We start from the raw sequence: 18,978 nt of genomic DNA, 5'->3' as shown, positions 1-18,978 counted from the left end.
GGGCAGTATGTTAGAGTTCAGTACATGTTATTGATTGGACGCTGCAGCTGAACGGACTGTCACAACAATCACTGCAGTTTCATGACGGAGTGAAGACAGATTACAGATTAAACTCATGTTTCACGGTCCGTGTATCTTTTGGTCATTGGATTTTTCCGTCATGAGTGGGAATCAAAAAACAAAAAACGATTGGTTTATTTGATTTTCCTTTTAAAACAAAAAACAAATATTGAATTACACTGCATTTTTTCTTTTCCTGTGTTAATATGACTTAACAAAGATTCAAAATACGCTTTTATTTTCGTTTTCTATTTCATATAAGAAAAATGAAAATACTAGTCAACAGGAACGAAAAACGAACCAAAAACAACCGTTTATTCATATTCGTGCACCGGAAGCTGGCATTTACAACCGAGTGAACTTAGTTCTGGATATTTGACAGGCATTCCGTGACAATTCTCTCCAGGGGAAGTTTGATTTTAATATTTAATTGGTTGGTTTACGTGACTCGGAAATGGCTCTGTACGCGGCAGTTCGGGTAACCATGGTTACCATGGCGGCGCTGAAACAACAGATTAAGGATTATTTTTTAAAGATTGATTAAGGACTTGTTCCACAGCGGTTTGACGCACAATGACATTTCCTGCACGTTGCAGCAGATGTGTCTCCTGCAATGCTCAGAAATGAGCGTCAGAAGATTCTGTGCTCGGCATGATCTGAGGAGAAAAAGACGCAGAGCTGGAGAGCGCTTTGATTCATCATGGCCGAATGACCGGCAATCTGTGTCACTGGGGGTGCATGCTGGAGAAGGTCGGGTTGGAAGAATTAATTTAGTCCCACGCGTGAGGTATCCACGTGATTACCATTATATGTATAAATTGCACTGCAGCACAAACTTTAGGCTACCTGACGCCGGAATTCATGGCATGGCTGATGGAGCTCTCTTAGGTTCTTCCAACCCGACCTTCTCCAGCATGCACCCCCAGTGAACACAGAGAGCCGGTATTGCGGCTTTCCTGTAGCCTACTTTTAAGAGCCGCTTGAGAGTTTATTGTTAGGTCCTGTATATTTGCATGACGCGGTGCTGACAGAGAAGCACGCTGAGTCCGAGAGAAGTTTTATGGCGTTTAATGACAAAACTCAGCCACAACGGCCTTCCGACATGCTTAATGGGTTTTAAACGTGTACACTGCAAACGTGATCGGGGTGATCAGTGATCAGTACAAAGCGGTCAACAAAAATTAGGCTACGGCTCCCTAACAGCCTGTAACTGCATGCGAGCGTCCGACTGTCGCGTCACACTGCGTGGCATCGGACCCGCTCTGTCCTGAAACACTGAACGTGTTATTCGCCCCACGTTCTACCACGTTCTTTTGATTGACAGCTGAGACCTGCCTTTTAAAAGGCTGATTTATGGTTCCGCGTTACACCAACGCAGACCTTACGGCGTAAGTTTTACGCTTGGTTCCGATTTTACGCGGAACCATAAATCAGCCCGTGCGCACCTGAAAGAAACTCCTAAAATTAGGCTACTCCTGAAAGAGTAAAGGGACAAGTAAAAGATGGTGATTACTTGTAATCTCCCTACGTTTGTACTTTCTAAACAGAAAACAAGCTTATTATTCGGTGGAATAAGTGGGGAAAAAACCGAACGGTGACGCAATCAAACAGGGAACAGCGTGGAGTTACCGGCGTGTGGTGTTAATGCAACAAGCATGTCAGATCATTACTGGGATGTGGGGAAAAAGCAGAGGACACGAGAAATCCGGCAGGATCCGGGACAAATGAAGCCCTAATAAGATTAAGATAAGATTCTTATTATATCTTATTATTTTATCAGAACTGTAGCAAACTGAATTGCTGATTTTATTTAATTGATTTATTTTATTTCACAATATGTTATTGATATGAACCTGTTAGTCCCGCCCCTTGGCGGCCCGGAAGTGTCGAGGTGACGAGTTCCGCCTCGCGGGTTGTTGTTGTCCGGAGATGAGGTGTCAATAAAGGTTCCGTGCCGTGCACGGCTGAGTTCCGACCTGACTTCTCTCTTATTCTTGTCCACACTCATCGATAACGTGAGTAACTGCTCGGCTACATTGGTGGCAGCGGTGGGATATTCGCATAAGCCCCCGCTGGTGTATAGTGACTGTTATCTGCAGCGTGTGTGGGTGTGGAGCACCGCCCGACCGCGCTCATAGCTTAGCTGTTAGCACCGCAACCGCAGGTCCGCGGTGGTTCCGTCTAGATTAGATAGGCTGTGGCACCTGTCCACGTTGTTTTATATATATATATATACCAGCCGATTTTTCTTTTTTTTCTTTTTTACACCAGTTTTGACTACAGTTTTTTTTTTTTTTTTTTTTTTTTTTTTTTCTCAACCACTATCGTGATGTGGCGCGATGAAGAACCTAAGTTTGTGCCGCCCAGCAGCCTGTATGCTCGCCATTCACCCACCAGAGGGGTAAAAGTGGAGCTTCCCGCCCCGTTTACTGGTGAAGGAGGGCAAAGTTTCACCAATTGGGCCAGGCAGCTGGAGGTGGCGATCCGTGCAGCCACGGGGGAGGACGCCCACTACCATGCTGAGTTGGTGCGGATCCTGCCAACCCGTCTGGCAAAAGCAGCGTTCCTTCTGTGGGATAGTCTCCCGGCGGTGGTGAAAGACGACTACGCAGCTGTGAAAGACAGACTCGCCATCGCATTTGGACGGCGCCAGATGATGGAGCAGTTTCGGGCTAGCCTGACGGCCCGCCTGCGTGCACCGGGGGAGAGCCTGGAGATCTACGCCGCTGACATGAGCCGGTTGGTGGCTGAGGCGTTCCCTACCTACGGCGCCGCAGCCCAGGCGGAGGAGAGATTTCGCCGCTTCTTGGCTGGGTTAGACCCGGCACTGAAAGCAAAGTGCCTGGAGCAGGGTGCTATGGACCTGGAGACGGCGCTGGAGGTGGCTGAGCGGTGTGAGAACGCTCGGCTGGCGCTCCAGAGGGACTGTACCGTGGCCGCGAGAAGTTCCTTCTCATCACCTGTGGCTCAACCTGTACAGGTGGTAACCACTGATGATAGTTTAAAAGTGGCTGTGAGTAAATTAACAGAGGAGATGCAGGATGTTCGGGTTGAAATGAGAGAACTGTGTGAGGAGAACCGCAGGCTAAGAGCCGAACGGGCACATCGGAGGGCATCATCTCCTGTTTCAGTGCGTGGTCGCCACGAGGACAGGGAGCGGAGCGACCCCACGGGGGCCTACGACTATCGTCGCTATGACTACACCCCGGAGCGACCCCGATATTCATCCCCAGAATACCGTGAGCGCACCAGGGAGCGCCCACAACATTCGACACCAGATCAACGTGACGGTACCCCAGTACGGCAATTGCGTTCGCCCCGGAATCATTATGAGCGCTCCCCGGACCGCAGATCAGACTCCTACACCGCAGGTGAGCAGCCACGGGACCGCGGCCGTAGCCAGACATCAGAGGCACCATACCGCTCAATGCGTAGTGCTAGTCCTGGGTGGCGTTCCACGTGTGATGAGCAGCCGAAGCCTGGCAGAGTGCGCTTCCTATCACCGTCATCACGTCCGTCGGGAAACCGGCAGTAGTTGGCGTTGCGGCTCGAACGTCAACTGTAGGTCCTGGGAGCCACCACAAGGAGGACACCACGGACATGCAGCACGGTGACCCCCCCACGTCCTATGTGAGAGGCGTGGTGGAGGGTGCTGAAGTCCCCATCTTAGTGGACACAGGTGCTAATGTGTCATTGATTGATGCTGAATTTTGCAGGTCCATTCCTTCACTGCGCCACCGGCCGGCGCATAAAAACTTTGTCCGTGCATGCGCCGTGAACGGCGAAATGTTAGACATACTGGGTTCAATGGAAATTAATTTTCGGTTGGGTGATATGAACTGGTGTCACACATTCCATGTTATGCGGAGGAGTACACAAAACATTCTGCTGGGTTTAGATTTCCTAACCAGAAATGTAGCTCTGTTGGATCTAGGTCACGGAGTATTACAGGTGCAGGGTGTCACGGTACCACTTCTCCAACGTGCTGAACTGATCCCGAAGTGCTGCAACGTCTCCATTGCCACGTCAATGACTCTACCACCTCTGTCCGAAGCCATAGTACCGGTAGAGGTGTCACCCAATGGTAAGGGGAGTGGACTCAGCACAGACTATGAAGGGTATTTAGAGCCTAATGTCCCGGAGACGACGGGTCTGGTCATTGCACACACTGTGAGTAATGTGGAAAAGGGTAGCACTGTGGCGCGTGTACTTAACACTACGGGACAGGAGGTGCACTTGGCACAGGGGTTGCACCTAGGCGAATTTTACCCCGTGGGAGATGGTGACCTTGTTTTGCCCCCTTGTGCAGATGAGGTCCCGGACACTGCGGATGTGCCGGTATCGCTGGAGGGGTCGCCCACCACGTCGGAGCAGCGGAGTGCCTTAACCGCGCTGCTGCGTGGTTACTCGGGTGTCTTTAACCTCGCGGGCCGGAACACTGGCAGGTGCACTCAGGTGAAGCACTGCATTAACACAGGTAACCATTCGCCTATAAAACAGCGTGCTTATCGTGCTTCTCCCGAAAAGAGAGAGGAGATCGAACGCCAGGTTGCTGACCTGTTAGCAGATGGGTTGGTGGAAGAGAGCTGCAGTCCGTGGGCGTCTCCAGTGGTGCTCGTACGTAAGAAAGGGGGCCAGTGGCGGTTCTGTATTGATTATCGTCGACTGAACGCGGTGACTGTGAAAGACTCACACCCCCTCCCACGAGTGGATGACAGCTTGGACGTACTCTCTGGCGCATGTTGGTTTAGCACGCTTGACTTCTCCAACGGCTACTGGCAGGTAGAGGTAACCGAGGAGGACCGGGAGAAGACGGCTTTCACCACAGGCAGGGGCCTTTACCAATGGCGCGCCATGCCGATGGGTTTAACAAATTCTCCCGCTACTTTCCAGCGCCTCATGGAGCTCGTCCTGAGGGGGTTACCGTGGCACATCTGCCTGGTTTACCTCGACGACATTTTGATTTATAGCAGGACATTTTCAGAGCATTTGGGCCACGTGGAGGAGGTACTGGCGAGAATTCAGAAAGCAGGCCTTAAATTGAACCCGAAAAAATGTCACTTCGCCAAGGACCACGTGGTCTTTTTTGGGTCATGTTGTTTCTCAACATGGCCTGCAGCCCGACCCGCGGAACACCGAGAAAGTGAGGACGTGGCCGACGCCCAGCAGTCCCTCTGAAGTCAGGGCATTCGTGGGTTTGTGTTCATACTATCGGCGCTTTGTGCACAACTTTTCCCGGCATGCGGGGCCATTGAATCGCTTGGCGGGAAAGAATGTTCCCTTTGAATGGACGGAGGAGTGCGATGTGGCCTTCACTTATCTCAAGCGTGTCCTCACCTCTTCGCCCGTGGTGGCCATGCCCGACTTCAAGCTGCCCTTTAAAGTTTATACTGATGCCTCAAAGGAGTCAGTAGGGGCAGTGCTGGCACAGGAGAAGGAGGGGCTTGAGACGGTGGTTGTTTATGCTAGCCAGGCACTCACTCCTGCACAGAAGAAGTGGTCCACCTTCGACAGGGAGCTGTGGGCCGTAGTGTGGGCGGTGCGTGAGTTTAAACATTACCTCGGCACCGCCACCTTCACAATAATCACAGACCACCGCCCCCTACTAGGTTTAAGGCGTATGGCCCTTGACACCGACCCCACGGGGCGCCGTAGTCGGTGGGTGTTGGAGTTGGATCCATTTAACTGGGTCATGGTGCACAGGGATGGAGCCCGACATAGGAATGCGGACGCGTTGTCGCGCAGGCCTGTGTCCCCTGATTCACCTGGTGCAGACAGGGTGCCATCCCAAACGTCTGTCGTGGCCGCTGCAAGTGATCTTAGCGAGAGTCTGCCACCGGATGGTGTAGCGCTGGCGCCGCCAGCGACGACTTACTCTTTGGCGGGTGGTGACACGGAGTTACAACTAGCCCAAAAAGAGGACCCAGACATAAGCGCGGTGATGGTTTGGGTGAAGCAGGGTGCGAGGCCGGCCAGGAAACAGATGCGCGGTACCCCGGCTACGTTGCGTAAGTTGTGGCGTGTCTTTCCATTCCTTGTCATGGATAGGGGATTACTTTGCCGGATGGAGGGTGACCAAATCCAAGTAGTGGTTCCTGCATCCATGGTGCCCGAGATTTTACATCATCTCCACGGGGGCGTTAGTGCGGCCCATTTTGCGGTGGACCGGGTATGGGACAGAGCCAAGCAGTCCTATTTTTGGCCTTTTATGTGGGGCGATATTAAGAGGTGGTGTGAACAGTGTAGGGCGTGTCAGACACGCAGAGCACCCGTCCCCAGTCAGAGAGCACCGATGGGGGGCTGCCAAGTCAGCCGGCCACTTCAGCGGGTGGCTGCTGATATTTTAGAGCTGCCAACAACTTCCCGGGGTAATCGGTACGTCTTAGTGGTAGAAGATTACTTCACTAAGTTTGTCAATCTTTATGCCCTGTCCAACCAAACCGCACACACTGTAGCCCGTTGCCTTTTCGATGACTATGTGCTGGTGCATGGGGTCCCGGAGGTATTGCACACAGATCAGGGACGACAATTTGAGGCAGAGGTCATACAGTGTCTTTGTCAATGGTTGGGAATTAAAAAAACGCGCACCACTGCGTACAATCCGAAATCGGATGGCATGGTGGAGCGGCACAATCGGACCCTCATCGACCAATTGGCCAAGATACTGTTGACCCATGGGGGTGAATGGGACATGTATCTTAAACAGGTGGCATTCGCATACAACACGTCCAAGCATACCAGTACTCGCTTCACTCCATACTACCTCATGCATGGTCGGGAGGCGCGTGTTCCCGCTGAGGTGCTGGTACCATCTGCAGTCCGGGCATCGCAGGGTGCAGGGTCACTCACCGATTATGTCTCCAGTACGGCACAGCGCCTGGAGGTGGCTTTTAACACCGCTCGCCTCAACTCTGAGGAGGCACATGATAGACAGAAGCTTTATTACGACCGAAGGGTTTGTCATCACGCGTTCGGCGAGAATGCATTGGTGTGGCTTAATGATCCTACGGAAAGCCGTACCAAATTAGCGCCACACTGGAAGGGCCCGTATCGGGTTGTACAGGTGTTGGATTCGGGGGGTGAGACAGCGCTTACCTACCGCATTGACAGTCCACTGAATCCGCTGGAGCGGACGCAGGTGGTCCATCACGATCGCCTGAAACCTTACACGCTGCCGCTGCCATCACCTACCTCCCTTCCGTTACCTCCATCTCCCTCTGATCCAGGTATCTCGTTTGGGGTTGATGATAATTGGGGGAAATCAGTGTCTGGCCCGAGTCAGTCTCGGGTGGGACGCATTGTAAGACCCCCCACATATCTGCAAGATTTTGTCACATATTGAATATGTACGGCCTAGGTTTGTGCAGATGTCTGTTGGTCCGGGAGGACCAAGTTTTGGTTTATTGTGGCGTTAAGTCCCATAGTTGGCTCCTGAGGGAATGAGTTTCTTCTTTTGGTATGGGGGAATGTTCTGTTTTTTTTGTCTTTCTTTTGCTTTTCTTTTTGGACTGTGTCCATGATTTTATATGTATTTTTATTTCTAATAGAAACGGGACGTTTCCAGTTGAGGGGGGGACGTATGTAGCAAACTGAATTGCTGATTTTATTTAATTGATTTATTTTATTTCACAATATGTTATTGATATGAACCTGTTAGTCCCGCCCCTTGGCGGCCCGGAAGTGTCGAGGTGACGAGTTCCGCCTCGCGGGTTGTTGTTGTCCGGAGATGAGGTGTCAATAAAGGTTCCGTGCCGTGCACGGCTGAGTTCCGACCTGACTTCTCTCTTATTCTTGTCCACACTCATCGATAACGTGAGTAACTGCTCGGCTACAGAACCTTCCAGCTCCTTGGCGATCTCCCTCCAGCACTTTATTGAGGTTCTTGTATTGAAATGACTGTTTCCTACAGGCTTTCAACTTTTTTTTCAACTTTCAACCGGCTTTCAAAGCGACCGACGGGAAGAAAATAGAAGCAGGGCGTGCGACAAAAGTCCAGCTCAAAACGACGCTGCGTCGCTCGCAACCAGTGTAGACAGTGCAAATAAAAAGCAATGGAACTGTTTTTGACGCTGACTCTCGCTCACGTCGCATGCAGTGTGTAGCCTATATTTACAATATACTGTGTGTGGACATCTGAATAAAAACCTCATAAATAGATTGAATCAAAGCGCTCTCCAGCTCTGCGTCTTTTTCTCCTCAGATCATGCCGAGCACAGAATCTTCTGACGCTCATTTCTGAGCATTGCAGGAGACACATCTGCTGCAACGTGCAGGCAATGTCATTGTGCGTCAAACCGCTGTGGAACAAGTCCTTAATCAATCTTTAAAAAATAATCCTTAATCTGTTGTTTCAGCGCCGCCATGGTAACCATGGTTACCCGAACTGCCGCGTACAGAGCCATTTCCGAGTCACGTAAACCCGACCAATTAAATATTAAAATCAAACTTCCCCTGGAGAGAATTGTCACAGAATACCTGTCAAATATCCAAAACTAAGTTCACTCGGTTGTAAATGCCAGCTTCCGGTGCACGAATATGAATAAACGGTTGTTTTTGGTTCGTTTTTTCGTTCCTGTTGACTAGTAATTTCATTTTTCTTATATGAAATAGAAAACGAAAATAAAAGCGTATTTTGAATCTTTGTTCAATCATATTAACACAGAAAAAGAAAAAATGCAGTGTAATTCAATATTTGTTTTTTGTTTTAAAAGGAAAATCAAATAAACCAATCGTTTTTTGTTTTTTGATTCCCACTCATGATGGAAAAATCCAATGACCAAAAGATACACTGACCGTTTTAATTCCCAATTTCGATTTTCAAACACATCAATGAAATTGGATAACGGTTAATGGATAACGATCCGTTTTCCGTTTTTTATTATCAAAACAAAAGATGGGGAACGGATTATTTTGGATTATTTCTCTATTTTTATTTGGTAATTTCAAAACAAAAAACGGATGGCTGTGAAGTCCACGGTCCGTGTATCTTTTGGTCATTGGATTTTTCCGTCATGAGTGGGAATCAAAAAACAAAAAACGATTGGTTTATTTGATTTTCCTTTTTAAAACAAAAAACAAATATTGAATACACTGCATTTTTTCTTTTTCTGTGTTAATATGATTTAACAAAGATTCAAAATACGCTTTTATTTTCGTTTTCTATTTCATATAAGAAAAATGAAATCCCTAGTCAACAGGAAGGAAAAAACGAACCAAAAACAACCGTTTATTCATATTCGTGCACCGGAAGCTGGCATTTACAACCGAGTGAACTTAGTTCTGGATATTTAACAGGCATTCCTGTGACAATTCTCTCCAGGGGAAGTTTGATTTTAATATTTTATTGGTCGGGTTTACGTGACTCGGAAATGGCTCTGTATGCTGCAGTTCGGGTAACCATGGCAACCATAGCGGCGCTGAAACAACAGATTAAGGATTATTTTTTAAAGATTGATTAAGGACTTGTTCCACAGCGGTTTGACGCACAAACACATTTCCTGCACGTTGCAGCAGATGTGTCTCCTGCAATGCTCAGAAATGAGCGTCAGAAGATTCTGTGCTCGGCATCATCTGAGGAGAAAAAGGCTACGCAGAGCTGGAGAGCGCTTTGATTCAATCTATTTATGAGGTTTTTATTCAGATTTCCACAGTATATTGCAAATATACACACTGCATGCGACGCGAGCGAGAGTCAGCGTCAAAAACAGTTCCATTGCTTTATTTTTTATTGCACTGTCTATACTGGTTGCGAGCGACGCAGCGTCGTTTTGAGCTGGACTTTTGTCGCACGCCCTGCTTCTATTTTCTTCCCGTCGCTCGCGTTGAAAGCCGGTTGAAAGTTGAAAAAAAAGTGTAAAGCGCTGTAGGAAACAGTCATTTCAATACAAGAACTTCAATAAAGTGGCAGCTGCTGGAGGGAGATCGCCAGGCTGGAAGGTTCTGATAAGATAATAAGATATAATAAGAATCTTATCTTAATCTTATTAGGGCTTAATTTGTCCCGGATCCTGCCGGATTGATCGTGTCCTCTGCTTTTCCCCCACATCCCAGTAATGATCTGACATGCTGACATGTTTGCACCGCACGCCGGTCACTCCAGCTGTTCGCTGTTTGATTGCGTAATCACACGCCGTTATTAATTGTTCGGTTTTTTCCCCACTTATTCCACCGAATAATAAGCTTGTTTTCTGTTTAGAAAGTACAAACGTAGGGAGATTACAAGTAATCACCCATCTTTTACTTGTCCCTTTACTCTTTTAGGAGTCGGCTAATGTTAGGAGTTTCTTTCAGGAGCGCACGGGCGGGTGAATAAAGGCTGATTTATGGTTCCGCGTAAAATCGACGGCGTAGCCTACAGCGACGCGCACCGTTCGGTGACCGCGCCGCGTACCCTACGCTGTAAGGTCTGCGTTGGTGTAACGCGGAACCATAAATCAGCCTTCTAAAAGGCGAGTCTCAGCTGTCAATCAAAAGAACGTGGTAGAACCGGGTAGAACGTGGGGCCGATAACGCGTTCAGAGCGGGTCCGATGCCACGCATTGCGGCGCGACAGTCGGACGCTCGCATGCAGTTAGGACAGGCTGTTAGGGAGCCGTAGCCTAATTTTTGTTGACAGCTTTGTACTGATCACTGATCACCCCGATCACGTTTGCAGTGTACACGTTTAAAACCCATTAAGCATGTCGGAAGGCCGTTGTGGCTGAGTTTTGTCATTAAACGCCATAAAACTTCTGTCGGACTCAGCGTAGCCTACTTCTCTGTCAGCAGCGCGTCATGCAAATATACAGGACCTAACAATAAACTCTCAAGCGGCTCTTAAAAGTACAGGAAAGCCGCAATACCGGCTATCTGTCTTCACTGGGGGTGCTTGCTGGAGAAGGTCGGGTTGGAAGAACCTGAGAGAGCTCCATCAGCCATACCATGAATTCCGGCGTCAGGTAAAGTTTGTGCTGCAGTGCAATTTATACATATAATGATAATCACGTGGATACCTCACGCGTGGGACTAAATTAATTCTTCCAACCCGACCTTCTCCAGCATGCACCCCCAGTGAAGCCAGATAGCCGGTCATTCGGCCATGATGAATCAAAGCGCTCTCCAGCTCTGCGTCTTTTTCTCCTCAGATGATGCCGAGCACAGAATCTTCTGACGCTCATTTCTGAGCATTGCAGGAGACACATCTGCTGCAACGTGCAGGAAATGTGTTTGTGCGTCAAACCGCTGTGGAACAAGTCCTTAATCAATCTTTAAAAAATAATCCTTAATCTGTTGTTTCAGCGCCGCTATGGTTGCCATGGTTACCCGAACTGCAGCATACAGAGCCATTTCCGAGTCACGTAAACCCGACCAATAAAATATTAAAATCAAACTTCCCCTGGAGAGAATTGTCACAGGAATGCCTGTTAAATATCCAGAACTAAGTTCACTCGGTTGTAAATGCCAGCTTCCGGTGCACGAATATGAATAAACGGTTGTTTTTGGTTCGTTTTTTCCTTCCTGTTGACTAGGGATTTCATTTTTCTTATATGAAATAGAAAACGAAAATAAAAGCGTATTTTGAATCTTTGTTAAATCATATTAACACAGAAAAAGAAAAAATGCAGTGTATTCAATATTAGTTTTTTGTTTTAAAAAGGAAAATCAAATAAACCAATCGTTTTTTGTTTTTTGATTCCCACTCATGACGGAAAAATCCAATGACCAAAAGATACACGGACCGTCCACGGACCCACGTGCATGTGCATGCACGTGTCCGAGCGAGGCGCCGCAGCTCAACAGGTGAGTTGGACTGATAACAGCTGGAGCCAGAGACAATGAGATGACACGAGTGCTGACAGAAAGGCAAGATTATACAGGAATCCCCAGGTAGGAGCCTCTTTGGTCTTTTTTTCCTGTTTCCCACGCGTTTTCTCCAGTGATTCCTAGTGATTCCTGTATAATCTTGTCTTTCTGTCAGCACTCGTGTCATCTCATTGTCTCTGGCTCCAGCTGTAATTAGTCCAATTGTTCTCACCTGTCGCACCTCTGGGCAGATCAATACAACACTTAGAATTAATGAGTGACTCAGATTCAAACACCATCTGTAATTGTTTAGAGTTGTTTGATGGGAAAAAAGTTTTCTTTAGGAGACTATTTTTGTTAACTGTAAGTGACTCGTTTAAATTTTAAAAAGTGTTGTATGAGTTGTTAACTCAGTGAGTGACTCAGATTTAAATGGTAAAAAGTGTTGTATGAATAATAAAAAAATAATGTTTTCTTTGGTAGATTATTATTTTTTGTTAACTCTGAGTGACTCAGAATCATTGTAATTATTGTTAAGAGTAGAGTAGTATGATTAGGGAAAAAAAATTATTTGGTAGGCTATTTTTATACTCTTTTATTCTTGTACAAACATGCAATTATGTTGATTTGAGTTATATTGATATTGGATCGATGTAAAAAAAAAAGATCCGGCTCCGTTAAGGTCTCATTTGAAGGAATGCGGCCTCTACTCGACCTAATATGAGTCTGACATCCCTGGTCTAAAGTATTGCCACACCGCTGACATGTTATGCTCTCTCTCTGGCGGTTGTTGTTATCACTGACTCCTCTTCTTCTTCTTCCTCGTGTGAGAAGCAAGTGCTGGATGGAAAATCTGGAGCGGACTTTAGGAATGTAGTGCTAGTATCGCAGCGATAGGATCGCAGTTTTCCCCTGAACTGTGATCCGATCCGTGTTTTTTGGCTGGATCGCAGCACATTTTACATACAAAAAAAGTAAGTAGTTTATACAAAGACTAGTCTTTCTTGATCTAAATAATAATCTCATGCAAAAAGTTGACTGATTTTTTTTAAGTAGCTCAAGCTCAATATTTGTACCAGTGCATCTAATGTTTCTCTCGTTACTTTGGTGTTTCCAGGAAAAAGGAAACACTTTCCAAAACTAAACTAGGATGTTTTGATGACGGAACAAGCTGAGTTTAAGTTTCATTAAGTGGTTCTTAAACAACTTCTAACAAAATAACTTTGTGCAGTTAATCAGGGAGGTTTTACTCACCAGCTGCTCCAACTGAACCACAGATTCATCTGCTGAAATCAGGAGCAATTCAGAAAAGTTAAAGATTAACATTTTTACTGCCAGAGGGCAAAGTTCAGTCCAAACCAGTTTTTATAACATGGAGTTCAACCAGTTCCGACCAAAACTTTGTTTCTGTCACATTTGTGTAAATGTCCTGCAGAATCCACGAGTGAAGCTTCAACCTGCATCAAAGTTTCACGTTTGTGGGTTTATATTATTTGTGGTTTACAAACAATTAAGAATAAGATCTACGTAACAATACAATAAACCCAACATGTTTTGCTGTTGATGTATTTATCATTGATCAATATAATTTGTTTGAATTAAGAACCAGTGAATGAATAAAACTGGAAAATAAATAACTTTGTTCTGAAAAACCTTAACATGACACAGAAACAGACATTTTAGGAGACAGAATAATAAATATGTGAACTCTGTGTGGAGGGTTCAGGTTTAAAAACATGTTAAAAATTATTTCATAAAATTAACACAAGATATAAAAGTAGTTTATATAAAAACAGGTTTTATTAACAAGATAAAATAAAGATTTTATTCTCATGAACTCTATACAGCATCGAAAACTGTTTTCATGACTTGTTTTATATTACAACGTTCAGATTTGTAAATGAGTTGTAGATAATTGTTTTATTTGCTAAACGAATGTAGAAACGATAGAGCAGCTGTTTTTGGATGTGAGATCATTCCAGACAGATGGAAGTCTCTCCATGATTTAATATTATCCATCAACACTGATTTCTGCTCTTATTTTTTTTTTAATTTCTGCTTTTATCTGTTCAGCCAGCAGAATAATAGCACAAATGTTAGCAATCACTTTTTGTCACGACACCGGTGTTCTGTTGATTTCTGCTACCGCCGCACAAACCGATAGCGTCTATCTATCTATCTATCGATTTTGGCTACCCTATCAAAAAATACTACCTAATGGTTTTCTACCTTTGTAGAGCTACAATTGTACTGTGTTTTACTCCCTAAACCACTTCCTTGTCTCTTTCCAGGCCGTTATTGTAAATAAGAATGTTCTTAATGACCTGCCTGGTTAAATAAAGGCCAATGACTGAATGAATATCAAATAAAGCCATATAATTGTGTTTTTTTTCCCTCTTTATCGTATAATGTCCACAAAGTGTAATGCAATTCATGTCATGGGTCGTTTATTTTGAAGGATCAAATACTCAACATCCCATATTATCAATTTTAGATCGTGCAAGAAATGTTGGAACAGTCTGAGTGAGGAGCTGAAACAATGTCCAACCATCTACAGGGGGGTATTTATTCTAGAAAGCAGGTTCAACAAACTCTGAGTTTAAACCTGAACTCTGAGTTGATTTATCCTGAGATAGGAAACTCAGAGTTTTTTGTTCCAGAACAGGATATGAGTTAGTTCAATCAACTCTGAGTTTGTTAACCTTGAGTTAAGCGCGTGCGTGAAGAAAATAAAAAGCCATCATCAGTAGAGCGCTGATACAAGGATTCACCATGGCAACCGGCGACAACAAAAGATCCACATACTTTTTCTTTTTTTTTTTTTTAACTTTATTTAACATTTCAATTTACAAAATCCCTTAGAGGAAACATTAGTTTGCATCTGAAGATCCACATAATTCACGCCACTGGAGTTAGAAGTGTTAATACGTGTGTATGGCGAGTATGAGAGTATGAGAGCAGATTTCAGCTGCAGCAGCGAAGGAGAGAATTGGCGTGGGAGAAAGTTGCTGCATCAATGTGTAAGTTTGAATTCAGTATTCATTTAACATTTAAGCACACTGTCTTATAATATTACAGATGAAAACAGTGGTGGAATGGTGTTGAATTAAATGTTATTGTTATTTAGATCAGGGGCAGCCGCCACACCTTGACTTCAGGGAAAATGTAAATGTGTTTTTTTTAATACATTTATGGAATTACTCTGTGTCTATTTGTATTGATTTGTTCTATTACTTAATACATATAAAATAACTACAAATGCATATCAGAACAACATGATGGATTTCACTAGGTATTATCTTTCCCAACACTTGTTCCCCCTCATATCTTGAAATGTGATGTCCCAGCGTCCCTGACGACAGTGGTCGCTATCAATCTGGTTTTTAGCTCTGCAGTGTTACTAACTTACAAAAATGAAAAGGAAGCAGACAACCATGCAATTTAAAAAAAAAAGAAAGAAGGAAGTGATGGTCCAATATTGCCCCAGCAGCAGAAGATATTAACGAGGCTGATGGATTAATTATGCAAGTTCATCTTAAGGTAAGATATCAAATCACCCTACCCTCTTATAAATCTGTTTAAGGGAAATATTTGGCTTTTTTTTACTCTCTCTCTCTTTCTCTCTTCTGCTCCTCCCTCTCCTTTTTGCATTTGGTCTTTAACTGTTTGAAGTTAAACTCGGATGTCCCAGTGATATTGTTGCACTGACATAGTGAATAAAATACGTTGCGTTTGTCAGATACGCTTTTTCTGCTCTCTCTGCCGCTTGCCCCATTGTCTGAATTGACGCCACCGAGGCAGGAGAGGGAGAGAAACTCAGGCTTTATTGAAGTAAACCTGTTAGGTTCAGAGGCTCAGTTGGCGTAGTAACTGACTCAGAGTTTGAGTTAACTCGCTTTCTGGAACTGAAAACTCCGGATTTCCCTCATCTCAGGTTAACAAACTCAGGATTTTCACTAAACCTGCTTCCTGGAATAAATCCCCCTCTGAAAGTGAAATAAAAAAAAACAAGGGAAGGATCATTTTTGGTTGTGTTGCTTCTTTCCATGCGTACTATAAAATACTTGTACTTTTACTTTTGATACTTGAGTATATTTTTTCACAAGATACTTTTGATACTTCAGTACATTTAATATAAGACTTAAGACTTTTACTCCAGTAATTTTCTTATGGGTGACTTTAACTTTTACCAAAGTCTTTTAAAGTTATGGTATTTCTACTTTTACTTAGTTACTTTTTTCAAGTACTTTATACACCTCTGATTATTAGTATTTAAGTTTTAGGAAACGTGATTCCTTTATTCTGTGTTCCGCCACTGCCCTCTGGTGGCAGAGCGGGGAATTACATGCGCATGCTCCGTTCACATGCATGTAACTTCTCCCCCTCTAGACCAGTGATTCTTAACCATAGGGTCGCGGCCCACACTTGGGCCGCGAGCGCCATCTAGTGGGCCGCGGAAAAAAATCAGTTTTGTACGTGTGGGCCGTGGGGGCCGCGGGACTGCCTAGCAACTCCCGACCAAATGAGGAGAAGAAGACCCTCAGCTAGCTGTACGTGTAATAGTAAGAGAAATGGTGTGTATTTACAGAGAAAATCCTTCATTTTGCACAGAGTAGGTTTAGATCCGCCAGGATCAGGGATCGATTACTTGGGTCTGCGCCCAGAGCGAGCGAGCGCGGCGTGATCATTTATCCCGACGCGTCCCCGCGGCCGGGGAGGTCGGCTGAGGCTGCCGCTCGGGCGGCTCCGTCGTTACTGGTGAATGATTGTAGATGTAGATGCGTGGGCTGTCGTGTCTGCTGGACTGGACTGTTCGGGCATCCGGAAAATCATCGGAAAGTAACTGCTGCAGCGCGACCAGAGAGCTGCGGTGCGGGCTCTGCCCGTCGCAGCTGATCAGGCTCCGATGAAACCCGACACACTGAGTCCTGACAACTTATTAATGTAAATAACTTAAAGTAAAATCAAACTAAGTTTTGGTTCAGTCTTCCCACTGGGACAAAACCAGTGTCTCATACGTTCAGAGACCGTGGCGTTCAAAGTGCGAAAGTGAAACGCCACTGAAACAAAACACAAAGTTTTTCATCAAACATATCCACTCAAGTCTGAACTGAAGTCACAGAAAATAAACTGACCATCTTAAAACATGTTTGGGTCCAGATACAGCTGTGAAGCAGCTTTCTCCACAATGAACATAATTAAAACTAAATATCGTTCCAGGCTCAACAATCTGACACCATCCAGCCCAGATTTAAAGTCCTGACAGGAGATATTAGAGCTCAGTTCTCTCACTGAACAACAGAAAGTGGGGGCATAAGATCATAAGAGGGGAAGAAAGAAAACTGCAAAACTGTTCAATTGTTAAGATGTGTTTATATTAAATCTATTTTATTTTTAAGAGAAAAAAATATGTGTAATTGAAGTTACACATGTTAATGGGCAAATATGTACTTTTTTAATATAACAGTCAGATGCAGATGTTGATACAACTATGAGGCTACTTGAATATATATATATATATATATATATATATATATATATATATATATATATATATATATATATACATACTTACATACATACATACATACATACATACATACATACATACGTGTGTGTGTGTGTGTGTGTGTGTGTGTGTGTGTGTGTGTGTGTATATATATATATATATACATATATATATATATATATATATATATATATATATATATACATATATATATGTATATATATATATATATATATATATATATATATATATATGTGTGTATGTGTATATATATATATATATATATATATGTATATATATGTATGTATGTATGTGTATATATATATATATATATATATATATATATATATATATATATATATATATATATGTATATATATGTATGTATGTATGTGTATATATATATATATATATATATATATATATATATATGTATGTATGTATGTATGTATGTATGTATGTATGTATGTATGTATGTATGTAATGTATGTATGTATGTATGTATGTATGTATGTATGTATGTATGTATGTATGTATGTATGTATGTATGTATGTATGTATGTATGTATGTATGTATGTATGTATGTATGTATGTATGTATGTATGTGTGTATATATATATATATATATATATATATATATATATATATATGTATGTATGTATGTATGTATGTATGTATGTATGTATGTATGTATGTATGTATGTATGTATGTATGTGTGTATATATATATATATATATATATATATATATATATATATATATATATATATATATATATATATATATATATATATATATATATATATATATGTATGTATGTATGTGTATATATATATATATATATATATATATTTATTATGATGTTCTGGACCTTCGCTTGAGTAAATTTTCTCTAAATGGACCTCTTAAAGTTGAATACCCCTGCTATACAGTGTTAATATTTAACGGGCCCCGGGCCACTCTGTACTGAAAAAATTGGGCCCCAAGGTCAGAAAGGTTAAAAACTACTGATGATTTCTGAATTTATTTCAGATTTTATGACATTTATATTGTTTTTTTCTGCTCTTTTAATCAATGTTGTGTGCCCTGTAAAGGCGAGTTAAATTAATACAATTTATTATTATTATGAATAATAACAATAATAATAATTATTATTATTAAACTTCAACTAAACTGTTAACTCCTAGTTTGTTTGTTTTTTAAAGTTTGGAGAACAGTGAAAATAATTATTGGATGAGTAAAGTAGGAGATTCAAGGTAAAAGTCTGGTTTAAGTCTAGATAAAGTCTTTTTTTATTCTTATAAGTTTTGTTTTTGTTTTCTATTTTTATTTTTCTTATACCAGGAATAAATATTAGTGGAAGAGTGTGGTTGGGGGAGTAGTGGACTGTGATAGGCTGAGTAGAGAACAGAAGGTAAATTACACTAGAGGGAAATTTCCTCTGGCTCCATCTGGTGGACAGAAGGTAAATTACACTAAAGTAACGACCAACTCCCCATGTGGAGAGGAGGGAAACTTCCTCTGGCTCCATCTGCTGGATAAACGCTGGAAATGCATTACTTTATTCCAATAGCTTTAAAAAAAGCAGACATACACTTGAATTGAACTGAATTTAGATTTTATTTCG

Source organism: Cololabis saira, chromosome 9 (assembly GCF_033807715.1).
Source record: "Cololabis saira isolate AMF1-May2022 chromosome 9, fColSai1.1, whole genome shotgun sequence".
Lineage (NCBI taxonomy): Eukaryota > Metazoa > Chordata > Actinopteri > Beloniformes > Belonidae > Cololabis > Cololabis saira.
Note: the sequence above shows the minus strand (reverse complement) of the source record.